This window comes from Lissotriton vulgaris, chromosome 3_1, assembly GCF_964263255.1.
Source record: "Lissotriton vulgaris chromosome 3_1, aLisVul1.2, whole genome shotgun sequence".
In the NCBI taxonomy this organism is placed as follows: domain Eukaryota; kingdom Metazoa; phylum Chordata; class Amphibia; order Caudata; family Salamandridae; genus Lissotriton; species Lissotriton vulgaris.
In genome coordinates, this window is record NC_141689.1 from 2080163254 (window position 1) to 2080191101 (window position 27848).

Sequence of the window (27848 nt, forward strand, 5' to 3'; positions counted from 1 at the left end):
ATTTTTTTTCTTTGACATTCAAGTACTTTATTTAATTAATTTTTCTACTAAGACTAATTGCTTACTTTGCTTTTACTAGCTGATAATATTCAGTGTAAAACTACCATTTATTTTTATCACTATGTGTGCTCAAGGTTATACTCTTTCCCCTCCACAAAGTTATTGGTCTGCTGGTAGTGCCCCTTGTATGCCTTGGATTGAATGGAAAGCTTACTTCTTAAATTATATTGAGACTTTGGATGCAAATGGTAAAATGAAAGCCCCAGAAAAAAAGGGTATTTTTTTACACAGTTTGGGTCCTGAAGGATTAAAAACCTTCAATCAACTTCCTACTTCACAAGCTAGTGGTGACATGAATGTATTTGACAAAGCTGTTTATGATTTTGATAAGTATTGTTCTCCCAAAGTATGCATAGGAATTTCTAGGTTTAAGTTTTTCCAGAGAAAACAGTTATGTGAGGAGACTGTAGATAATTTTGTTTCATCTCTGAAAACTTTAGCTCTAGATTGCAAATTTGGAAATTTACAAGAAGACCTTATAAGAGATCAAGTAGTCATGCACTCTAAAAATGAGACCATACAGGAAAGACTTTGGATTAATGGTGATGAGAACTTAGATTTTGTATTGTCAATTGTTAGAAAAGCTGAACTTTCTTGTAGAAGTGCATTACAGGTTAAAGGGAATGATGCTTCAGTCAGTAAGAATGTTGTTGCAAAAATTAATCAAAAATATGATGGTAAAAATAGAGATACTTTCAAGAAGAAACAAGTATTCCCTTCTAAAGTAAATCCTGAAGCCTCAAGGAGTAATCTCAAATGTTTTAGGTGCAACAGCAAATCACATTTGGCTAATGACAAAACTTGCCCTGGCTTAAAACAGAAATGTTCCAATTGTGGTTTGAAAGGACATTTTACTTCTGCCTGCAGAAGGGGTAATGTCAACCAAAAAGTCAAGTGCATTGAGTTGAATGAGAATAGTGATGAGGATGATTTCACAGATGACTCCAATGACTGTTTATTTGTTTTAAACATAAAAGATTCTGCTGTTTTAAATGTAAATGACCATTCCATCAAGAAAAAGCCATTGTGTGACATGGTTATCGGAGGTGTAAAGATTAACATGTATGCAGATTCTGGATCACCTTATTCCATAGTGTGTGAATCTGTCTGGAAAAAATTGTTTGTACCTAGACTTGGCAGTCACTTAGAAGAAAGTGACATCAATCCTGAAGGATATTCTGGTGGAAGGATAGATATTTTAGGATTCAGGACTTTAGTTTTCAGATTTAAGAACAGAAAGTGCATTGCAAAATTGTATGTTTCAAAGAAGGGTCCCTCAGTTCTAAGTTGGTTTGACTTTGGCAAACTTGACATTGTACTGGATCCTAATAGTCCTACTCCAGTGATGTTGATTGATGAGCAAAATGGCATTTCTTCTTTGATGCTAAGTAAATTTCCAAATGTTTTTTCTAAAGGCATTGGAAAGTTAACCAGCTTTAAACATGAAATTCGTTTAAAAGATAATGCTTGTCCTAAAATACATAAAGCTCGTAATATTCCTTTTGCTGTCAGAGAGGAGGTCAGGAATGAATTAAATGCTTTAGTGGAAGGAGGTATAATAGATAGAATAGAATCCTCCGAATGGGTTTCGCCCATAGTGGTTGCCAGGCGAGCTAATGGCAAGGTGAGATTATGCATTGACCTTCGCCATCTTAACAATAATATTGTTGTAGACCAGTTTCCTCTTCCCCGCATTTCCGAAATGTTATCTGTAGTTGGGGGATCTAATATTTTTTCAACAATTGACCTATCTGCTGCGTATCACCAGATAGAGTTAAATGAAAAGAGTAAGGATTTGACGGCATTTATTACACCATTTGGGTGTTTCAGGTTCAACAGGATGCCTTTTGGACTGGCGTCCGCAGCTGCAATTTTCCAGAGAGTCATGCAAGATATTTTGAAAGACTGTAAACATGCCATCTGTTTTCAAGATGACATTTTGGTATTCAATGACGATAAAGACAAACATATTATGGCTTTACAAGAGGTCTTGAATGCACTTAATGTACATGGCCTTACCATTAAGCACGAGAAATGCAAATTTGGTGTACATTCTGTAAATTACCTAGGCCACGAATTATGTGCAGAAGGTATCAAGCCTAAACCTTCACTTTTAGAAGCAATTAAATCGGCTCCTCATCCTTTATCTAAAGACGATGTAAGGTCCTTTTTAGGGTTAGTTGAGTTCTACGCTAGGTATGTACCTGACTTCTCGTGCAGAACATATAATATCAGGCAATTAATCAAAAATAGAGTTGTTTTTGAGTGGACTAGTGAATGTGAGAAGGAGTTCTGTGATGTAAAGAATGCTATCTGCTCAGCAAGTGCATTATCTTGTTTTGATCCTTCTCTGGAAAACATCATTACCACTGATGCTAGCGCAAAAGGACTAGGTGCAGTGTTTTCTCAAAAGAATAAGGAGGGAAAAGAAGTGATCATTGCACATGCTTCAAGGGCACTTACCCCTGCTGAGGAAAAGTATTCCACAATAGAAAGAGAGACTTTAGCGTGCATTTGGGCTTTAGAACATTTCAGGGTGTTTGTCTGGGGTAAGGAATGCACTCTTAGGAGTGATCATAAACCGTTGGTACGGTTACTTACTACAGAAGGCATGTTAAGAGCTTCAGCCCGAATTGCACGCATGTCCATGCGTTTGCAGGATTTCATTTATAATATACAATATTTACCAGGGAGAGAAAATGTTTCTGCTGATTTTTTGTCTAGGATGCCTTTACCTATTCAAGAGGATTTGCATAATGAATGGGACAATTTCCAGATTGCCATGATCCATGATGAGGGTCCCATTTCCATTGATCAGACTTTGTGGAAAGAGAAATTTGAGGATGATGCAGTGTTAAAGAATGTTGCCGGTTATATAGTGGGTACTTGGCCTGAAAAGAAGTGTTTGAGTCCAGAATTGAGAAGCTTCTGGGAAGTAAGGTCAGAACTCTCATGTTGTGAGAACATCATTAAAAGAGGTGAGCGTATTGTACCTCCAGTGGGTTTAAGGAAAATTATAGTCCTGCAGGGTCATGAAGGTCATAGTGGCATGGTTAGAACCAAACAACAAGTTAAACATTTATTTTGGTGGCCGGGGATGGACATGTTTATTGAAAGATTGGTCAGAAATTGTGTGGTATGTGCCAATTCTGACAAGTCTTTAGTTACTTTGAAACCCAATATGGGTACACATAGTATCCCTAGTAATCCTTGGGAAACCATTGCCATAGACATAATGGGTCCCATTGGTTACGAATCCAAGTACGTTATAGCAGCCATTGACATTTTCTCAAAATGGCCTTTTATCAAAATTGTCCAGAAAATAGACACTGATTCAGTCCTGTGTTTCCTAGATAAAGTTTTTATTGAGGAAGGGTTACCAGTAAGGATTATATCTGACAATGGTGTACAATTTATCTCAAAGAAGGCTAATGACTATTTTTCAAGACTTGGCATTGTTCATTCCACTACTTCGTTATATAATCCCAGTGGAAATGGGGTTATAGAGAGATTCAATAGGGTTCTGAAAGGAGCCATACAGATCACTAGTAGTGATGATAAAACATGGGAAGTAGAGATTTTTAAGAAGGTGTGGATGTACAGAACAACCACAAATTCTATGACTGGGTATTCTCCTTTTGAGATCATGAGAGGGAGAGTTCCTAGGACAAAAGTGAACCCCTCATGGTTAGTGAAATCCACTCCTTCCAAGGTGGATTTGAGTTTAGTCAAGGAAAACCTTATTCGCACCCATTCCTCAAACAAAAAATACTTTGATGAGAAATGTGGTTCAAGAAAAGATCCCAAGGTAGAAGTTGGCATGATGGTAAAGGTCAAGAAACCATGGAAGGTCAAGAAAGGTGAAAGTTCATTTATGGGTCCTTTTGAAGTTTCAGAAGTTTTTAAAAACTCTGTGAGATTATCCAACAATAAGGTTTGGAATCTGAGTAGAATTGCTATCCTCAAGGCCAATAAGGATGTTTACTGTAATGAACCTGTTCCTGAACATCCTGATTTCTCCTTTTTGGATGAGGACTCCTATGTTACAGATGTCTTACCTTGCTGTTCAAGTAGTGGTTTTACCAATCAGGATTCTACTCTCACCACGACTGCGTGTTCAGATAACAGTTCCACCAGTCAAGATGCTACTGTTTCATTACCAAAAAGAGTCACTAAGAAACCAAAGTGGTTATCTGATTTTGTTGCTTTTATTATGAAAAAAGTATAATGTACAGTGTTTTTTTTTTTTTTTTTTTCATAAGGGGGGAAGGTGTGTTGTGTTGTACTGCACGGGTCAGCGCGAGTACATGCTGAGTGCGAGGCTCTGCTCGTGCATTTCTCTGCGTGGACTCGCGCCGACTCGTGCTATTGTTTTTATTTCAATCTGATCTCGAGTGATGTTGTTATTCAATTGTGCATCACTCGAGACATCCTCAGTGTGTGGTTAATGTACTGTTGGCTCCAACTGTGTTGGTGGTCAGTTACCATCGATCTTCCTTGACAGTGGATGTGCATGCAGGCGGTGCTTCATTTGTACCAATAAACTTCTAAGAACTACATTTAGTTGTTGGTATTTACTCAACAAATTGGATTGAAATTGGATTTTAGTGAATACAGCAGATGACACTACTCAGCACAGATGTTAACACTTAACTACCTAGTGCCCCAGCATGCAGAGAAAGGGTCTTAGATGCCCCTTCTACCATTTTTCGAGTATTCACATAAACTAGTTCAGTTAGTATCTGATTAAAAAAATGGTTGACATGACCCCCAAAAAGGGAGGCAATTCACTGGGGTGGGCAGACAACAACACTCTATGAGCATGCAATAGCCATGGAAATATATTACCGGTCTAATCACATCTTTACAGAAATATGCTGGTAAAAATTAGATAAAAAATTTGAGCAAGGTTCTCAGCACAGTGGTATTTCTCCAGAATACTGTGATCTATAGGGACTGCCATCTGCACTGCACCCACCCTAATTGTGGTACAATGGGAATATGGGAAACAGTAAAACAGGAAACATCATTTTCAGTTCCGGTCTCTCCATGTAAACAAATTTTGTGCACGTGAGCAATAATGTTTTTAAGGTATTCTTCAACTCCAATGTTTTTTGCTGATTTATCACAGGCACCCTTGCACAGCTCATGTTCACAATGATCAACCATTAAGGGTGTTCTACTGCATTATCAAGTTTTCTAAGCAACAAATATTAGAATCCAGAATATCGACTACCACTATATTGTCTATAGAAGAACGCGAGTGTGTGTGTGTGTTTGCATAGGCTCTTCCAGGGCAGTAAACAACAGAGCACTATTTAACATCTGAACCTGTGATGATACCACTTGCCATCTGATTCCCTTACCTCAGGCTAATGCACTTAATAAACATTGGGCATATTATCAAGGACAGGCGATACATTATCGCCGCTTTTATCGGCAGGAAACTGCCGATAAAGCGGCGATAATGGCCTTGATAATATGCTCTAGTAATTCCAATCGAAGCCCATGTTAGATGTGAACACATCTAACATGGGCTTCGATTGGAATTCATAGAGCATATTATCAAGGCCATTATCGCCGCTTTATCGGCAGTTTCCTGCCGATATAAGCAACGATAATGTATCGCCTGTCCTTGATAATATGCCCCAATAAACATATTCGCTGCATCATTTACTATATGAAGCAGCTTTTTATCTGGCCCCTGCATATATCGTTGGGAAAGGAAACAAGGGAACCCTACTCACTTGGAGCCTGGGTGAAGGCTTTTACAAGAAACAATAGCTCCTGTGGATAAAAGGGAACTAATTCTGATAAAGATAACGCAAAATTGCAATGAGGGTGATTGATATAGATGTCAAAAAAAGGAAGCTGTATATACACAATGAGAATGTATTAGTTATTTATGTAAACATACATCAACAGTTTATACACAATTTCCACAGCATTATACACACATATGTAATCAAAAAGATGATGACGTGTCCCAAGTTAATTTTACCAAAAAAGAACCTAAACTGCTAAGGTGAAACATAATAATGTGCAGACAACATAAGGTTTCAAGTGCAGATTTCAGTTGGAAGGAGACAGCCCAATTCTAAGTATGAAAAATTGAAGTACAGCAGTTGAAATGTATAAGCAACAGTTGCAAAAGGTCTATCTCTGAATTGGTAAAATTCACTTGGGACACGCCATCACCTTTTTGATTACATATGTGTGTATAATGCTACGGAAATTGTGTATAAACTGTTGATATATATCTACATAAATAACTAATACATTCTCATTGTGTATATACAGCTTCCTTTTTTTTGACATCTATATCAATCACCCTCATTGCGCGTTATCTTTATCAGAATTCCTGCATATATAGTGGCTTTTCTATTCCATTTACTTAGCTTCTGGCTAAATACTAGAAATAATTTACTGGCTGGTGACCTGAAAATAGCAGTGAAACTTCACTATTTACACTGCTGCTGGCTGATAAATAGAAATCCTGCACTGTTTGGCCGACGGCTGTGCAAATAATAGAAAAACTTCACTATTTACCCAGTAGCTGGCTAAATTGTAGAGATTCTGCAATGTTTTGCTGGCAGTCATGCAACAGCAGAAAAATTCGCTTATTTTCCCAGATGCTGGCTAAAGCGTAGAGATTCTGCACTGTTTGGCTGACAGCTGTGCAAATACAAAGAAGCAGTACTATGTAAGCAGCAGTCATTCAAACAAAAAACCCTCACTCCTTACCCAGTTGTTGGCAAAACAGCAGACATATACAGTTAAGCCAGCAGCCATGCAAATAGCAAATTAACCTAATTATTTATGCGGTGGATGGTTAATTAACGGAAATGTTATATTATTTAACCACTAGCCTAGCAAATAGCATAGAAATGTATTTATTTTTACCAGGAAGCTTGCTAAATAGCAAAAATGATGTACTGTAAGGCTGGTGGCCTTGCAAATAACTTGAAAAGAAACATAATTATTTACCTAATGGCTGGCTAAATACTAAACAGTGTGCACAACTTTGCCAGTAGCCATGCAAAGAGGAGAGGAACTTCATTATTTCCCCTGCTGCTATCTAAACAGCTTCAATTTTATTTTATTATGCCTAATGGAGATTTGACCAGGTAGATCTGCAAACAAGGAGTGAACACATTTGGCATCCATCTCCTTGTGAAAGTTAAGGTCTGATGTGTTACTATTTCAGTCGCAAAAAGTGTTTGCAAATTGTGCAATACTTTTTGAGATTGGAAAAGTATTGTGCAAACCGACATTTGCCCTCTTCGGTCAGTTTCACAAAATTCTGAATCGCAGGGTGTTGCAAAATGGCCTGACTGTTTAATGTTCATTAGGCAGATGTCAATCTGCAACCCTCTGTAATTGGCTGTTATCACAGAGATAGTGGACTGCAAGGGACAGAAAACTATAATCTTTATGACTGCATTCCAAAAGAGAAAACTTTTTTTTCTAAGCAACCTGTGTTCCTTAAAGAAATCAGTGCTGGTTTGAAAACTTCTCCCTTCTGTGGGTGCCAACATGATTCCCAAACAGAAAGAGGTTCTAAGGGCGCCTCTTCCCCAATACAAATTAGGTATCACCCCAACTCAGGTGTCCTTAGCTCATCAATGGTTTGCGACAGCAACTAGAGAAACAAACTATCAATACATTATTTTCCAAATTAGAAAGGGGAGAGAGGAACCCCTTTAAGGAACCCTCCTATCTGCATTTCAGAAATTATTCAAATGTCCTTATACTAGTTGAAAGAACTTTTCAACTCATAAAATGGGTTTCGTACTTTTGTGGTCACACCCTGGGATTTTGCAACAAGGCTCTTAGTGCTAAAACTGGCTTAGATACAGTACTAACGTATACTTCTAAAAATCCCAAATGTTCGACTGTTTCCAAGTTAAGTTGACAGACATGGCACAGAATGCCACTCCATAACACAATGTTCTAAGACATAGTCTTGGATGCCCTTTATGGAGCGGTCTCATGCTGCAGAAATGTTTCTACTCCTTTACTTTTACCTGTGGACATGACTAATAATAAATATGATTAGAACATTTGCAAGACTAGTTAAAGCTGTTTTCTCTTCTAAAGATATATACTCACTCTTACTCACAAAGTCAATGCAATGTACCATGGACAGATATAGGATCATAAAAAAGCTTCATGGGGGCGTGGCTACGCGCGCAGCGAGACTGGCTGCACACTAGCGGAGCTCCAGAGTGATCCCACACTCAGGGGTCAATTTCTCCGTGAAATTCACCGCCAGGCCGGCCAAGACTTACAGCGAGTGACCAAAGGGTGCCCGCGCAGCGTTGGTCCGAGAATCGGAGTTCGGCGAGCTCCGAGACCGCATCGGCGCCAGCGAGGCCGGCGCAGCCGAGGAGGTGACCACGGCGCCGGCGAGACCCACCAGGAAAGTCCGGTGCTGCAACCGGAAGTGAGGGCCGCACGAACGGGACCCTTGGAAGACGCGGCCACACGGCAGAGACACCAGGGCACACAGTCGGTGATCGTCACCCCCGACAAGTCACAGCGGACGGAGGCGTACCGACGGAGAAGAGCTGCAGAGGGTCCGTGACCGCCATCCGGACTGCTGCGATCGGCCGAGGAGCGGAGAGGTGCCCATCCCCCATCGCTCACTGTCACAGGTGCGGACCGGCGGAGAAAGCGGACCCAGGTGACGGCCGGAATCCCGAGGGGCTGCACCCCCAGGCCCCGACAGGACAGTGACCAGAAGCCCCGAACACCCCCCCAGGTTAGAGGCCAGCCCAGCACACAGAGAGCGCAGCGCCCGCCTGAGCGCAGAACCGCCACTCACGGCAGAGCGGAGCACACGGAGCACACGGGCCTGATCCCGTGCGGCGCCACAAACTGGGCCCAGGGACCAAGCAGCAGCGAACCACCTAGGGGGGGCACTGCAGGCAGTCTCTACAGCACGCACCACGAGACACTGGTGGAGCGGAGCCGGCGGAAGCCGCGGACCACTTGGGAGACCTGGGACCAGACTGCCCACCCCACCCGCCATTGCTAACGGCAGCCAGGCCACGTGCGTGGGTCCGCAGGGATTATCAGAGGTGGCGGACACCACGGGAGGACACTACCTACCGCACACCACACGCACAACAGCTGCACGCCACAGAATTTCGGCGCCCTCTAGGCCGCGACATAGCGAGACGCCCGACATAACGGGGAGTCGACGAGGAGCTTAAATTACGCTACGCCTCAGAAGTGACAAGGAGCCGCACGTTGCCTGGGCAGGAATCCGACCCGCGCAGTCCAACCTCACGGGAGGCTCCAAGGTAGCCACACCCTGCACTCCCTGACCTAGGAACATTGCCAGAACCCCAGCCAGCGGCCCTGGCAAGTACTGCGACCACAGACCGACACCTCGCTGGGGTCCTCCGAGGGCCAGCGCCCGCCCATGTCCGGGGGTGCCGGAAAACGCACAGGAGCGGGGACCACGTCCCAAAAGGGCAAAATGGATAAGACGCAGAAGCAAACGGACGCGGATCCGGTGGCAACTAAACTGGACTCGGTGCTGGCGGCCATGGAACGATTGGAAAGCTCCATCCAGTCTACCCGGACGTCCCTGGAGGCGAAAATAGACGGAGTCGCCATTGACCTAACGCACCTGAAAGAAGATCACAAGAAACTGGCTGAACGCACCAAAACCCTGGAAACCACGGTGACGGGCATGGAACCTCGGGTCGCCCAGTCAGACAAGCAGATTAAAGATCTCCTCAACAGGGTGGAGTTCCTGGAGGACAGGGCGGAGGATGCAGAAGGGAGGGCGAGACGCAACAACGTCCGCATAGTGGGTTTGCCCGAAAAATGGGAAGGCAAGGACCCGACCACCCACGTAGAAGAATGGTTACGCACCCTGCTACCGGAAGGCACCCTCTCACCGCACTTCGTGGTGGAACGGGCGCACAGAGTCCCGTCAAGGCCACTGCACACCGGCTCCAACCCGCGCCCATTCCTACTCCGAATCCTGAACTACAGGGACCGGGATGCTGTTCTGCGAGAGACCCGGAAACTGGGCACCATACAGGTCGAGAACGCGAATATAATGTTCTTCCCGGACTACACGATCCAGGTCCAACGCCAACGACAATCATTCCTGATGGTGAAGCGGAGGCTACGACAGCTGGGACTCACGTACTCCCTCCTCTTCCCAGCAAGACTCAGGGTGGTAGCGAACGAGAAAACGCACTTCTTTGACTCCTCGGAAGATGTGGAAGCCTGGCTCGACAACGGGACGGATAAGAACACTGGAAGGTCGGGACGCCCGGACAGACCAAGGAAACGCAGGAGGTCTAACAGGAGACGTGGAGCACGGTCACCCTCTCCAGCGGCCAGCAGCACCCAACACAGCGCGAGCCCACCAGAGGAGGAGGTGCGCAGGGAACAACAGGAAGCTCTGCGAATGGTCTCGGAGCTCAGCGGCTCCCCTTCACAGCGCTCCCCGCCCACCCACAGCCCCAGAGTATCGCCAAGTGACGATGAAGCGATCTATGGCCTCCCGGACTCGCAGCTCTCGAATGGGCTGCCCGACGTCACCCCACAGACATCGGACCTGTTCGGCTAATGGAGGAGTGCCATGCCACGGGGCCACCAGTGATAGAGGTAACGGCGCAGCGAGGCCTGGTGGAGACGGGCACGGAACACGCAGTAAGTTGAGACAATGTCATATTTGCAGTAACTTGTTACGGAGCAGCTGCCCGGTGGCACCCATGCCACGAGGGCCGCTGCAATGCGGGGTCCCTATAGGTGGGCGATAGTTAACGTCTCCAGGCTCAGCAGGGGCGGACGCCCCATGACTTTCTGGACAAGTTACTACCCAGGCAGTGGGCCGGCCTGATGGCCGATCGGGCCTGCACTACATACCCCCCTGGGAGGGCACTCACGCTCAACGAACTCTCACTGGGCACTTGGACTGCGCGATGGGCAGCAACCCCCCAGCATGGACTGTTCGTACTTGTTGCGAAAAGTTTGGACGGCTGCCCGTTTGGCAACCGACCCGATGGTATTCCCCCCAGTTAATGTTTACCCCCCCTTTCCCTACTGTGCAATGCTGCATACATGACCTGTGGGGGTGCTCACTGGGTTCTCCTGGGTGCTGCTCGGAAAAGGCTGGAGATGCTCTGGCGCGGGGTGGTGGGGGGCCCCTTGGGGAGGCGCTTGGTGTGGGGGGGAGAGTGGGTGTGACTGACTTGTTATATGCTGATGGCTGAAGTAGTAATGTGTACCTGGAATGTACGCGGAATACACACACCTGCACGCAGATACATGATTTACTCCTACTTAAAGAGACACGGGGTACAGATAGCGCTTCTCCAGGAGACACACCTAACAGCCCCTGAGGTACACACCCTGCGCAGGCGATGGCGCGGACAGGTTTACGCAACTGGGTTCTCCTCTTACGCAAGGGGGGCACTGATATGGATCAGGCCGGGGCTCCCGTTTGAGGTAGAGGACTCCCACATAGACAAGGAGGGGAGGTTTGTGGCAGTGAAGGGGCGCTTAGATGGGCGTCCGCTGGTGGTGGCGTCGCTCTATGCCCCTAACACGGACCAACAGGGCTTCCTCGAGACGGTCTCCGCGACACTGGCACATTGGCATGGGGTTCCCTGGGTGCTGGGAGGGGATTATAATAGTGTATTGGACACCACACTGGACCGCTCATTCCCACCGCTACCCAATGCGCCAGTAGTGGGCGCCATGAAAGCTCTTATAGCCTGGGCCTCACACTGGAACTTGCATGACGTGTGGCGCCATCGGAACCCCACGGCCAGGGTATACTCGTACTACTCGGGAGCCCACACTCTACACACCCGATTGGACAGATTCATGCTTACGGATGATCTACTCCCGCTAGCGACGGACGCGCATTACATGGGTAGGACACACTCTGACCACAACCCACATCTGTTAACCATCTCTAGGGAGAGTGCCCGCCCCCCTGTCCCCACCTGGAGGCTGCAACCAGACCTCCTGCTAGACGCGCCCTTCCGGGATTCACTGTTTGCGCATATAGTACATTACTTTGAGGATAACGCAGGCTCAGCCACCTCTCTGCAAATGGAATGGGAGGCGTTTAAGGTGGTCATTAGGGGGCAATGTTTAGGTACACAGGGGAATCTCAAACGTCAGGTGGAGAGGGACCTACAGAAGGTGGAGGAGGAACTGAGTCGACATGAGCGGGACTCGACGGGAGGAAATATTGCTGGCCTTCAACATGCGCAGGCGACCCACGAACGGCTATTGGAGAGGCTCCGATGCCTGAATTTCACGGCTCATGCGGCACGCACGCATGATAGGGGGGACAAGCCCGGAAAGTTGCTGTCGTGGCTCATTGCCAGTGAAGACCGAACGAAACCAGTCACAAAGGTGCTAGATGCGACTGGGACGCCCCTACACACACAGACAGAGATTCATAGAGCATTCACCGCACATTACGGAGCGCTGTATCGCTCTTGCCTACCCACACCCGCCCCGGACACGGAGGAGTATCTCCATCGGTTGACGTTGCCGACACTCACCGACGCCCAACGAGCTACCCTCGCGGCACCCATCGCCCCTGAGGAGCTCCGGGAGACCATAGCAGCGCTTTCAAACGGCAGGTCCCCTGGCCCCGACGGACTCCCAGCGGAGTTTTATAAAGCCTACCAGGACCTCCTGATTCCTGAACTCGCTAAATTGTATGAGACGGCTCTAGAAGATTCCTCCCTGCCCCCTTCACTGAGCGAAGCCACACTGATCTCCCTCTTGAAACCGGGCAAGGAGGGGACGCTTATGGGCTCATACAGGCCACTCGCCCTCCTAAACACGGACTATAAAATACTAGCTTCCACTCTAGCGAGGAGACTGGCCCAATATACGCCCCTACTGGTCCACCCTGACCAGAACGGGTTCGTACCCACACGTAACACATCGCTCAACATCCGCCGGTTATTCAGGGTGCAGGAGTACGCGAGAGACCCCTGGCCACGGTCGGGTTGCATAGTATTAGACCTGGAAAAGGCATTCGATTCCGTGGAGTGGCCGTACCTTAGAACGGTTTTGCAAAAATTTGGTCTGGGAGACGGCTACCTAGAAATGGTGGGACTACTATACCAAACGCCCACCGTCCGGGTCCGGATAGGGGGCCTGATTTCGGATGCTATACAGGTGCGGCGGGGCACGCGACAAGGCTGCCCGTTATCGCCACTACTCTTCTCACTGGCCATGGAACCGCTGGCAGAGATACTGAGGATGCAGGGCGCCCAGTGGGGCATCCCATTGACAGACGGGGAGCACGCGGTTTCCTTGTATGCAGATGATTTACTCCTCTACGTCCGGGACCTGACACGGATACCCCCGGAACTCACCGGTGCCCTCAGTGACTTCGCGACGCACTCGGGTCTAAGGGTCAATTGGGGTAAGTCTGGGGTCTTCCCCTTTCACCCAGACATGCAAGAATGCGTAGTACGGCTCGGGGACACGACGCTGACGTGGTATACTGGCACCTTTAAGTACCTGGGCATACACATTTACAGGAACGCGGAGGATATACTGGATGGCAACCTGGTTCGAGCCATAAACTCCTTGCGGGCACAAATCCGATTCTGGGGCACGCTCCCGCTTAATGTCCCGGCCAGGATCACGCTGTCCAAAATGATAGTCTTGCCCAGACTTCTGTACTACTATTCGAACCTGCCGGTATATGTCCCAGCCCGGGTCTTCAAAGACCTGGAGGCCTTAACGCGAACCCTCATATGGAACGCGGGGAGACCGAGGGTAGCCCTGAACAAACTGTACACCCCGACGACCTCGGGGGGACTAGCGGTCCCGAACCACGAGCATTACTACCTCGCCGCACAGCTTCAGTGGGTGGTGGCATGGCTCGCGGGCAGAAACTTAAGCGATACGGCCTCAACAACCCCAGCACTGACCCATGCGGAGGCTCTCGCACTGTTCCACCCCCTCAGAGGCGTGACACGTGAGACGCAACTACATGTAGCGGTGGCACTGAGATGCTACAAGCGTGCTCTGACGTTAACCAGGGAAACTACACCCTACGCCCCAGCATTACCGCTGGAGGGGCTACCCAGACCGGGAGGAGTGGTGACGGCAGCGCGCCTGCAAGACTGGACACAGGTGGGACTTGAGACGATGGCGGACCTCTATGACGACGGGGCCCTGGGGCAGTTTGAGGGGCTAGTGGAGAACCCCGGACTGCCAGCGGGTCAATTCCTGATGCATGCATCAATGATACGGGTCCTAACGGAACATTGGGGAGACATATCGGCGGAACCTGAGACACACCTCTTAATACAGTACCTGCACGTAATGGGGGCGGGCACGCACGTCGTACACTGGCTGACGCAGGCGCTGAGGTCCCACACTACAAGCTCCCTGCGGTCGCTCAGGGACAGGTGGACCACTGACAGGGGGGAGGACTGGTCGGATAAGGAATGGGAAAGGATTTTAGAGGGACCACAACACATTCCCCGCAATTCGAGGTTCAGAATCATACAGTTCTACATAACACACAGGGCATATCTGTCCCCGGACAAGATTAATCGTTACTTTGGCCTGGACACGTCCAAATGCCCACGTTGCGCGCTACTGAACGCGGATCTCCTACACATGCTATGGGCATGTCCCAAGCTCCAGATGTATTGGCACGATGTCACCACGCTGTTGGCGAAAGGGACGGGGCTCAGCGCTCGACACGACTGGGACACCTGTGTATTGGGCCTTCTCACCAGGACGAAGCACAACAAACCGCACATGAGGTTCTGGGATTTAGGGCTGATAACCGCCAAAAGACTCATAACCCGCCACTGGAGAGCAGCAACGCCACCGCTGACAAAACATTGGAGTGCCTCCCTCACCTACTGGGCGACCGCAGAGGGCACGGTACTACGCAGGGAGGAGACGGCGGGGCGGAGGGCCATACCGATAGCCCAGATGTGGGAGGGTTTCCTTCGAGCTTTCGCCAGGGCCTGCCATGACAGAGGGGTGATATAGAGAGAGAATAGTGAGAAAGGGGAGTAATGAAGGCCGCGCGCAGATGAACGAGAAATGCCACCCCCCGTGATCCACCGCCCTCCCCCTCCCACCCCCCCCCCGCGCCCGACCCCTCCCACCCCCCTGGTTTCCCCCCCCCCTCCCCTGCTTCCCCGCCCGCTCCACCCCCTGCGCCCCTTGCGCCCCCCGCCCCCCCACCCACCCTCCCCCTTGCCCGCCAGTGGGGGCTACACACACTGGCGACTCCGCTAATGCACTCCCACCCCGGGATTCAGAGCTATCACGCACCACTTGTAATACCCTCCCGTGAGCACCACGGGGCAGCACCCTATGGGGCTACTCCGCCCGAAACCAACGAGACAAGGCCCACACTGCAGCACCCCCCCTCCCCCAAGCTTAGGTTCGATTGCACCCACACCTTCATCCCTGTTCTCCCCTAGATCGGAATAGCGACACCCACGGCAGAGGTCGCCCCCCAGTTGACCGCACCAGACCTGCCTTTCCTACTCGCACCCTCACTACTAGCATACAGGGACTACATACAGGAGTGCAGCACATAGGCAAGCCACTGCCGAGACCTCCCACCCCACGGTGCCGACATCCTGACCAATCTGGTCGTCCACAGTACTCGTACATGCCACCCGGAGTCGGGCCTGGATGACTATTCATACAGTAGGGAGTCACCACACTTCCCTACCGAACAATAGGCTGCGAACACCGGGGGGACGGCTGGTCACCAAGCTACCCATCTGGGTGGGCAAAATTGGACGTCCTGACGGGAACGACACTGCGAGACACATCGAGACAAGACAAAGGAATGAATGGTCAGACGCATGCAGTGCCCACCCGTGAGGCGATAAGTGGTGATTTCTATATATATGTGCAATTATTGGACCTTCAACCATCGACTGTATTTGCTTTGATACTGTACGAACCACTCCGATTGTTGATTCCCCTTTGAATTATGTACCTACCGAACTGTACTTGTGTACCAAGAGTTTCAATAAAACAGATTTAAAAAAAAAAAAAAAAAAAGCTTCATGTTATCAGAACACCTCTTTTTCTGCAACAAATCAGTGCATTCTGGAATTCTGGTTCAGTTCCATTAAAGAAATCCGGGGAAAAAAACCTGAACATACTGATTTGTAAAAGTAAAGACCACTGGAAAATGTTGTATCCCAGTGACAAAGAGCCATCTAATATTTGGGGTGATTTCATCAAAATAGAAACAATTGCATGCATTCCCTTATGAAGTGACTAACACAGTATAATTGAGAGGCTTTATTCCAGTCTTGTGACAGAAGGAAGAATATCTATAGGCCGGGTTAGAGTTTCGAGAACGGAGTTAATTCTATCAGAATGGCAGAGAACAAAACCTCACCCATTGTAAGGGATCTCCACCCACCAATTTCAGAGTCATCTTCTAGCCATGTGGACAACTCACTACATTGACAGGGACTACTGTCATTTTTGTTCCTGTCTATGCACACGTTTGAAGGACGGTACTGTCAGACATGATGGCCTGCCAGCAAATGTTTAGAAAATGTTTTTGTTTTCAAATACAAACTCCCAAAGTGGGAGTTTGTTTTTGAAAAACAAAAAAGCTAATGGTCCCTCATACTGGAAGTTTTCTCCTAGAGTGACGGGATCATTATTTTTTATGCCCTTTTTAGCCAGGTATTACTTTAATTAGGCTAAACAGTGTAAAGTCCCTCCTATGAAGGCCTCTACTCTGTTGTACCATCAAAGGAAATATTATTTGAAGGAGCCACAAGCAAAGAAATGGAACTATAATTAATTAAATTGAATGTCATTGGAATATGAATTAATTTTCCAGGAAATTTGAGATTTTCATACAAGCATCAAAGACACAGAAAATATACCCACATAGATTTGTATTCATTGACTTCATTGACTTCATTACAATTGTAAGAAATAACACACCAATTGTTATGTTATGTGTATTTGTAAAGTACACTGACCCCTGTAAGGTATCCTAGCAAGGCATTTTGTTACCTATATTCTCGTGACATACTGATCCGTCAGAATTCCACTTTAATACTAATTTTCCAGACAGGTGATGTGGATCCTCTATTGAGGATTTCAGAACTGATTTGGGGTGATTTTTTTCAATTATCATTTTTTGACCTCAGCTCAGACACATCCTTTGTGCAAGGTGATGGCCCTCACAGCAGTACCAATAGTGCTGGATCCAAGCATAAATATTCAAAACAAGGACACAATGAAGTAAAAGATCTCAGCACCTGGCTATCATCAGCCTTCCTGAGAAATCATCAGGCACAGACATAAAGGCAGCCCTCCTTAGAAACATTTATACCTTTAACAAGAGAAGCCTATGACCTACTTCTTAGTCCTATCTTCTACCTATGTTATTACTCAGGTAGAACTAATCAGCAGCCACTTGCTAACAAGGACCTTACAGAATTCCTTTTGGTAGCCTTTTCTCTATTCTGCCGCACTTCAGTTCTGGGCCTCCACCCTCCAACCACAGGGATGCAGTTAATACACGCCCACTGTGTAGGGAACCTGTATCAACTCTCCATCACATCATGCAAAATGCATTCCACTGGTCCATGCACTTAGGCTTTCATCATGCAAGGGGTCTTACTACTACACACCTGCTACTTACCCATTCCACATACACACACATGGAATGTCAGTATTAAGATCTGGGGGTCACACAGTATCTTCCTTTGGACCATCTGAGATAATCTATTACCCCTTCTCCTGCTCATCAGAGCTTTCTTATGATCCTGAGATCCCAATTGCTGATTGACATAGCCCTATGACCCTTTGTTAGCCATTAACCATTTTCCTGATTTCAGCCGTCTGCGTTTCTCAAACCCCTCACAGACCACACTCATTTTCACCCAAGCATCTTAAAACTCATCTGCCAAGTTTCAGTCCATATGCCCTCAGATCCCCCTTTGACTAGCGTCTTCTATCAGTCAGAGGTCAAAGTTTTACAGCCCTGGCTTTTTATACACCTTGCATGCCAATATTTTTCAGCAAATACTTACCAGTTTTATAAGTGGGCTGAAGAGGTGTCAGTTTATTGGGTTGGCAGCATACGAAGCATTACTAAGTACCGGTATTATTCAATCTTTACATGGCCCCCTTAGCTAATTTGGCGGAAGCTGGTGAGGCGAAAATAATATCCTACGCGGATGATACTCAGTTATTGTTTACATGTAGGAAGGGGGAGGATTTTAATGGACAGAAGATTAGAAATTGTCTGACAAAAATGTTTGCCTGGTTTGAAGTCAATCAATTGAAATTTAATCCAGAGAAGTTGGAAATTATCTTTTTTGGTGCCCCTTCTCTTGACGTCTGGAAGCAATGGTGGCCAAATGACATGTCACCTCCTCAGGCAGCAATTAATACGGTCAAAAACCTTGGGGTAAAGATGGAGGATATGTTATCCATGAAATCTCAGGTGCAGACAGTGGCAGGCACTTTTTTTGGACTTTTGAAAATGCTCAGGAAACTTCTCTACCTGTTACCAATTCAGCATAGAAAGATGGTGGTACAGGCACTTGTAGTTTCCAGATTGGACTATGTCAATGTTCTTTATCAGGGCCTGCCGGAGTATTTACTGAGCAGACTTCAAATTGTTCAAAACTCCGCCGCTAGAGCTAGGGACTAGAGAACGAATTTCGCATCATTTAAAGAAATTACATTGGCTGTCTGTGCGGTCCAGAATGATTTTCAAAGCCCTAGTTCTGGCTTTTAAGGCGCTACATGGACTGGGGGCCCCCTTCATTTGAAAAAGAGTTCTTCTCTACGTGCCACACAGATCGCTTAGATCAGCACATCTTCATCTAATCAAGATACCCACGATCTGTAGTGTACGTTGTGGCGGCCGCTCCTTTCAAGTGCAAGTTGCACATGCCTGGAACAGCATGCCACTATCACTAAGGCAGGCCATGACTTTGTTGGCTTTCAGAAAACAGCTAAAAACCTGGTTGTTTCAACAGTTGCCATAATGTATCAGCTGGGGTTTCAGTCTCTGAGCTTTAGTCCCCTGCCTCTTCTGTCTTAGCGCCGGGACACTCTGCTGAGTAGCCGTGCGCTCTATAAATTCTGTTTAACATAACATAACATAACATAGCATTTACAGAAGGGAGATCCTAATACATGTTGGCCTGACTCACATAGGAGCCCTCTGCTCCTATGCAGTCTCCCTCCTTCTCTTTCAGGTCTTTCTGTTTAGACATTGGCCCTCCTCCTAGCCCTGATTCCAGTACACCTTTTCTGGGATGTTTTGGTCCTCTTGATCCTCATCCTGGCCCTGGTCTAACAAGTTCTTCTGGTCACTCTGGCAAACTTTTTCTGAGTCTGGTGCTCCTATTTGTAGTCCTTCCTTACTCTGGTCTTCCTGGCTCATTCTTGTATTTGACCTTCCTGGGCCTTCTGATCCTCGTACTTCTGATACTCACCCTGATCCTGCTGGTCTGCTTGGTCCTTATCCACCTAGTCATGTTGTCCTGGTTCTCCTAGTAGTGCCACTCCTACTGTTCCTGGTTTGGGTTATCCTGATGATGCTTGCCCTGGTCCTTGTACTTGAGCTCCACCTGGCTCTGCATCCACCAAGTGGCCGTGGGCCTCCTTATTTGATTTTCTTGGGCTGAGTCTGGCCATTTTGGTTATATTCCTGTCCCATTGGTCCTCATGGCTCTGGTTGTCCTGGTTCCCCAGATGCTCACCAGCATGGCCCTAATACCTCATTTTCTAGTCTTCCTGTTCCACTTCAAACTTCAGATCCTGGTCCTCTTGGTTCTGACCTCTGTACTCCTCCTAGTCTAGATCCGGGTCCTGCTCATTCTGATCATTATAGTACATCTAATACTCTCCTATTGGGCCTTTGGTCTTAATGACCCTCGGCCCATGCTCATGACCTGACTATTTCTCCGGGTCCTCCTCCAACATGTCATGATACTCTTTGCCCTGGTCCTCCTCCTCACTGTCATCCTGTGTTAACTTGTCCACTTTGTGCTGAACCTTATTGTTCAGGTCATCCTTTTCTTAGCCACATGGCTTGGTCATCATAGCAACAACCTCAACCCCATTTTCTCCTCCCACAACAGGATCACCATCACCCACATGACCCCTTCTCACCAAGTCCCCTCGCTAAAAAAAAACAATGTACCATCAAGACATTAGGGCAAAATATCTGAAGGAAACTGGACCAAGACCCATCAGAAGCATCCTCAACTGAGGAGAAATGGCCGCACTCCTCCCCCTTGATCTCTCTGCAGCTGTCAATATGGTCTCCCACAAGTCACTCATCAGAAAGCTTCAGCATTTGGGTATCTGTGGACTGGCCCTCAAGCAGATATCCTTCTTCCTCATGGACAGAACTCAATGAGTTAGACTTCCCCACTACACCTCATAACACTAGCAACTCATCCTCTGAGTCCCACAAGGATCGTTGCTCAGCCCAACAATCTTCAACGTCTACATGAAGCCCCTCGTGGACATCAACAGCGCCCATGACATCAGCACATTACCCTACGTCGATGACACACAGCTCATCCTCTTCCTTGCCGACTCAAACAGCACTATCAAAGCAAATGTCACCTACTACATAAGCAATGTCATTGCTTGGATGATAAACAACTGCCTCCGGCTAAACACAGACAAAATTGAAGTCCTAATGTTAGGTAACAACCACTTCCCCTGAGACGCCTCTTGGTGGCCCTCTGAACTTGACCCCTCACCAAACTCTGTGGACCCTACCAAGAACCTAGGGATCATCCTGGACACCAACCTCTCCAAGAGCAGATAGATCAATGCCGTCTCCATCCTGCATATGCTATGCAAGATTTTCATCAGATCCATCTGAGCACCAGACAAATGGTCAACCAGGCTCTTATCACAAGTACAAAAAGAGAGAATTCCCTTTTCAAAGAGATCGAAATATATAAAGAAATGAAAATACAGGTGGTTGTGGTTGTACAAACCCACCTCAAACATGGAGCATGTGGTATAGGTACTTGTTATAGCACAAACAAAACTCCCAGTATTATAACAATAGAGAAGAAAGATCAAATAATATACACTTTGCTGAGATGTGTAACAATGATAGCTCAAAAAACAATAAACAATAATGTACTCAAATATACATTATTTATTTATAACCACAGTCCCCTTTAAAAAGAAGCCTAAAGCTAGCACAAGGCATCGCAAAAGGTGCCCAAAAAGAGCCCAGCTTCAAAAATCATCAAAAGGAGGCTCATGGACAATAAAAAACAATGTATTTGCATTTGTGAATAAAACATTTATATAAAATGCTTTAAAACCATACTCATTGTAAACAACCAAAATACTCTTAGACTGCAGTATAAAATATCTGTGTGCCATATCCTAAAGCTCCTAAAATGGTATGTTGTTTCCTGAATTTCTTATTTAAATATGAAAATACCATAAATGCTTTTATTCACAATTGATTTTAATGGTTTTCATCTATTAGCAGTTTAGCTTAATCCATTCACTTACCTTTGTACGAACTATTGTACATTTGCATATGCATTTACTTTCAAATGCTTCATTCATGTTGCATCCCCATTACAAGATGGCCATAACCCTACCATTTCTTGGAGTTACGTTTTTCTCCATGGCTGGCTAATTAAAGACCTGTTTTCCACTATTTATTCGGCCACGGGTCAAACTGTACATCATCTCTACTATTTAGTCTGTGGCCTGCTAAACAGCAGTGATTATGCACTATTTTGACAGCCGCCGGGCAAATAGAAGAAATTATGTAATTTTTGGCATGTGGCCGGAAAGATACTTCCTTTATTATAATATGGCAAGGTACTGTCAGATACTGAGTTGCTGCACTTCTTGAATTAGAAAGGGAGAATATCCTGCACTTCTCAGCATCGCTGCAATACATTTAATGGGAGAGCACTAGCACCTCTCAGTAACAAACAGGTACCCTAAATAGTGAGCAACTGCACTATATTTCTAAATAAAGCATGTTTATTTTTAAGCCTCAGCCTACCAGACAGCGCATTTTTTAAAGATATCTTGGGGACTTTCAAAAAGTTGACCTATGAATGCATTCCACTCATTGATTACCATTGGCTTTGTGGTTTGTAGCTCACATTTTCTGGTTTTTTATTTGCTGGCTTTATTTGCTTTAGGCTCTTCAGGTTCAGTTCGTCCCTCCCATTGTCTATATCATGTTTACTGTGTTCTTCCATGAGCTCCCTTTCTGCATTTGCTGTGCATTCAAATGTCAGGCACTGTCTTTTGAGGGTGATTGTTTTTTTTCCTTCTCTGACTTAAAAGTGAGGGAATTTATGTGACAATCTTCCAGGATGGAGAGGGGGTCAGGAAAGAGGTTTTCTCTAGCACACAACATTTTAAATGAACTGTGGAAGTATTTCAGAATATATCAGAATTAGAAACATAAATGAAGCAAATTTTTGTTATTTCAGAAGTAAGCTGGAAGCAAATACTTTAATATGATCAAAACAAATAATTACACTAGATGATGCTATTTCCACACATTTTCATTTGTGCACAATATAGTTAGTAAAACTGTATGACTGTGAAAATGTAATGGTTATTTCAATAAAAAATGTGTTGTCTGTAATGGCATTGCTACAATACGATGCATACTCCACTCTGTGCCACTCCATTCTACTCTGCACCACTCCACACCACTGCACCCTGCTCTGCACCACTTTATACAACTCTATGCCACTTTACTCTGCACTACTCCACTCTGCGTAACTGCACTCTATACCACTTCACGTTATGCCTCTCTACTCTACCCTGTACCACTCTACTCTATGCAATGCACTCTTTGTCACTCTACTATACACCACTGCATTCTTTGCCACTGCACTCTATACTATTCCGAACAAGGCCACACCAATCTACTCTGCACAACTCCACTCTACACGGCTGTCCTTTACGCCAATTTGCAACACTGCACTCTATGTCACTACACGGTGCACCAATACACTTACTCTGTAGCATGCAAATCTATGTCCCTCCAGTCTATGCCAATCCACTGTATGCCACTCGAATCTACCCTGTACAACTGCACTCTATGCCACTGCACTCTACACCACTTTACTATACACATTTACACTCTAAGCCACTCTAGCAACTGAACTCTACCCTGCACAACTCCACTCTATGCCATTTTACTCTATTCTGAAGCACTCTACTCTACACCACTGCACGCTAGGCCAATCTACTCCACTCCGCACCACTCCACTCTATGCCACTGCACTCAATGCCACTCTACTCTTAACCCTTGCTCTCTACGCCAATGCACTCTACACAACTGCACTTTGTCACTGCACTCTATGCCACTCTACTCCGCATCACTGTACTCTACGCCACTTCCCTCTACTCCCCTCTACATCACTGTACTCTGACACTATACTCTGCAACACTGTGCTTTCTGCCACTGAACTCTACGCCACTCTACTCTGCACTATTCCACTCTACGCTACTTCACCCTACGCCACTGCACTCTGTATCACTATACTCTACCACACTACTTTCTACTCTGCAACTCCCTACACCACTGAAATCTACTCCACTCTTCACCATTTCACTCTATGACACTCCACACAATTCTCCTCTACGCCACTGACTTTTAGCCATGCTGAACAGCAGCCACGATGGTGTACAACATGACTAAAACACATTGGCAAAGCCAATAGCTCTTGCATAGGCGAGACCTGTTGGCTTTGCCAAATCTTTGCTCTTTAGATATGTGCGCCGCCCACGGAAGCTGTAAAGATATCTTTAAAAATTTCTGCTGCTTATTAGCAGAATCAACAAACGGAGGGCCACAGTAGGATGATGGTGAATCCGCATCCTTCGGGCCGGCGGAAGCCACCGCCGGCCCGGAGGATGCGTATTCACCGCCACGGCCTCAGAAAACACCCACCACCAGATTAGGATGGCGGTGGGATTGCGGTGGGACCAGCGGCGGACGTCAGGTCCGTCCGCCGCTGATCCGCGGGTTTTGGAGGGCTATTTGGTGGCAGTGTCTGCAAGACACCGTCAGCCAAATTAGGAAGCATGTGTAAACATGCTTTTCCATGAGCGCGGTTTTTCCGCCGTGGAAAAGCATGTGGACCTTTCCTTCTGGGCGGTGGGCCCCCAGGGTGAAGGAGGGGTGGGGGTGCACATGGGGGGTACCTATGGTACCCCCCTGCATTTGCATTCACAAAGCAGCAGGCACCGCGCGGTGCCTGCCGCTTTGTGCATGCAAATACAATGCATGCATTTTACACATTGAGGCGGGTGCTGCTTGATGCAGCACCCGCCGCAATGTTAAGGATACAGGATGTGACCGCCAGGGTGGCGGTCACATCCTAATTGCCATGGAGGGACCGCCACTGCCCTTGCGGACAGTCCCGCCACCTCGGGGGTGGCGGATGGACGCAGGTCCGTCCACCATCCTAATGAGGCCCATAGTTTCATTAAAAAAAGACAGTAACAGAGGTGGCCTAAATAAAATAAAACTTCTGCATATCTCTGACTGTTGTGCTTAGAATTTTGGCCTGGGTGCGCGAAAACGTAGTTGTGGGGCAGCGCCTGTGAAGAACATGGTGTACCCTTCAGTTATTCAAACTGGCAAGTGAAGGAAGGAATCAATTCCACAAATTAGTTTTCTCTCAGCTGTAACCCCAACCAGTAAACTAACATGAATCAAAAGCAAATTAATGGAGCAAGAGGGCTCCCTGACCCTGCTTTGAGCGGGCGCTGACACCGCAGCTGATGTACGGCCATTGCCGCCCCTGAGAAGACTCTCGTCTGAAAGATGGCGCTGCTTGGTAATACGTCTCATCTGGAAGCTTTCCAGATGACTTCCAGCCTGCTCAGTGGCGCTCACGAGAAGTAGTAATGCTTTCAAAGCAGCCTTGGCTTGGAGTATTGATCGCATAGCCTACGAAGGGCAAATTCCAGGGAGGGCAAAATACTTGATTCCTAGCATACCAGTGTTCTGTGTGGCTGGTCTTGCGTACAAATATTGTAGAATTGTCACCACTGAAAAGGAGTTGTAAAGCACACTGTTGTGAGGTTTCACTCACAGTGTGCCGAGAGATGAAAGCATCAGACAAACAATATGAAGCTTTGATTAGCATTTCTCCTGTCATCTTCTGTCTCATGACTTTTATTGCCAAGTTTTTAATATTCACCTATCTTATTCATTAAATAAGTGTAATCTCTGCAAATGTTCCACATTCTTGCTGCACGTGCCTGAAATCCTTGGAAGTATTGAGAAGTGTTATTTACATGAAGGACAAAGCAAACAAGCACAGTTTGGCCTCCCACAGCAATGAACGAGTTTGAGGATGTGGGCACTAAACATACAGTACAAATCCTGTCTGAGTGGGGTCAAAATAGTCTCCACTCCAAATGAAGGGGACAGATATTCTCCCATCCTTCTGTCTCGGACCAGACCTAGCGTGAGGGCAGATTAACTTACATTTCACAGCAGACAGCAGACATGCACCATATCTAGTAAGCATTGGCACATTTCTACTGTCTCCTAGTGCTGGCACACTGTGTGCTGCCTAGTGCTAATGCAGGCACCCTTGCACCGTCGTGCAAGGGTGCCTGTATTACAGACAGGATTGTTTTTGTGCAGGAAGGGAAATCTTCCAGCCCAAAAACAAACCATAAAGGCATTTTCCTCTTTCTATGTGTGCTGCAGATTGCACCTCCTTGTTACGCATGGGTCAGGGAGGCTTATCATTTTGATGCATACCCAGGTTTACAAGTCTTTGTAATTCTGGGAATGTGCCAAAAATGGGAATACTCAAACTCCACCCATTGAATGTCTCCTTAACACATATAGCGCAAGGCTGCTCTATGGGCTGCCTTGCCTTACTTTTTAGGAAAAATCCCAGGCAAAGCCACTCAATTCTGATTTGCATGGATTTGCATATAAGATGTGTTATTTTGTGTGGTGGCTACCCCAAAAAAAGTGGTATACCACCAAGCCAAATGTTAGTAAATCTGCCCCCTTCTTTCCTCTTTGGAGCGCAACCAGATCACTCTGATGTGGGGGGTCACAGCAGGGTGAGAACAAAACTATTTGAACACCGTCTCTTCCCTCCTGTGGTGTATCTACTGTAGTGTACAGACAAAAAAGTCTGAGAGTGTGTGGTGGCAAGGAAACTATTGGTCAAGGATGTGTCCAGTATATCCAGAGGATCTAGCACATGTGTGGGTTCAAACTATGGTGTCTGCATAACACCTGGTCCAGGGGCTCTGATGAGTCTCTGATGCCTTAAATTGTTCTTGCACTGCTTCACTGGAACAGCTACGTCCCATTTCAGTAGCATGCGCGAGGAAGGCCAGCATTTACTCCACACCATCAGAGGATGAGTCAGTGGCCTATTGCCCAGTACCACACCTACACAAGGAAGGGACAAAATGCACTCTGTGGTATAACTAAGTGTGCACAGTAGCACTAACGACATAGTGGGCCTCGTGGGGCCTTTATTACTGGGTACGGCCCATTCATCCTTTGCAGCCTACGTCGCGTGGGTCGACCCTGCGGTGAAACTCCCAGTTGCGGAGGCTCCCATGGAAGACCCAGAAGACATGGAAGAGTGCCGTGGCCATGCAAGCCCAGATTGCCTGCTGTCGGGCCATTTGGCAGAACAAGCCTGCCAGGCCCGGCCGACAGCCCTGAGGCCTGAATGCGGTGTTGGCACGCTGTTCCTGCCCGGGCTCACTATGGGTGCTTGAGCCCAGCGGGAGACCTGACTTTGTGGCACAGATCCACCTGCCCTGAGCGTCCTCCCCCTTCCCACAGCTGGAGCCCAGCACGCGCTCCAGAGCAGCCCGGGGATCCAGCATACTGCCTCCACCCACCACCACCCGGCCTGCTACCCCTACGGCCATCACCACCTCAGGGATCCCTCCAGGCCCAAGACCACCGCCCGTGAGGGCAACAGCACCTGAAGGCCTGGCTGAACGATGACAAGAATTCATGCTCTGTAAATATGTAATATATATTTGTTCAACCCTAATCGCTTCTTAAAATGTAATCTTGAATGAATTTGCATCTTGTATATATGTGTAACTCTAGCCACTAGTATCTGTATTAGACTTATGTACTTACTACCATTCTTAGGTGAATTTAGAGTTTATCAGTTTGTTTCTTTTCCTTGAGTTAATTTGCAAGTTGTAAATATACAACTGTAACCACTAGTTTATTTAGTAGACTTTTGTAGTTACTACCATGCCTTTGTGAATTTAGAGTTTTTCTGTTTGTATTTTTTATGTAACTCATGTACTCTGAAGTCCTTATGTAATGTAACTGGTCCTTTTGTACAGCACACTTTCGGGTAAAGTTTGCGCTTTATAAAATCGCATTAAGAAAATAAATATTTCAATCAAGCAGTGTGACAACATGAAATGGCCCACTACCCTTCTATTGGCCACGAAAAAGGTGATGTGAAGGTGATGTGGTGATGAGCTTGCAAGCTGCATTCACTTTTGCACAGTGGGTATACTGGAGCATCTTGAAGCCTAGCAATTAACTAGGGCTGCCAGAACACTGTGAAAAAACACCATCCAGATTTGGGACGCCTAGTAGAAACTCCAAAGTTGCTAATTAATGATAGAAGTCTGTATTCGGGCTTCTGAGGCAAGGCTCACCATACGTGTCACATCCTCACATTTGATGAAAATGCATTGGGTATATGAAACTCCACTTGGGCATAACACAATTGTCTGTGGATATATGA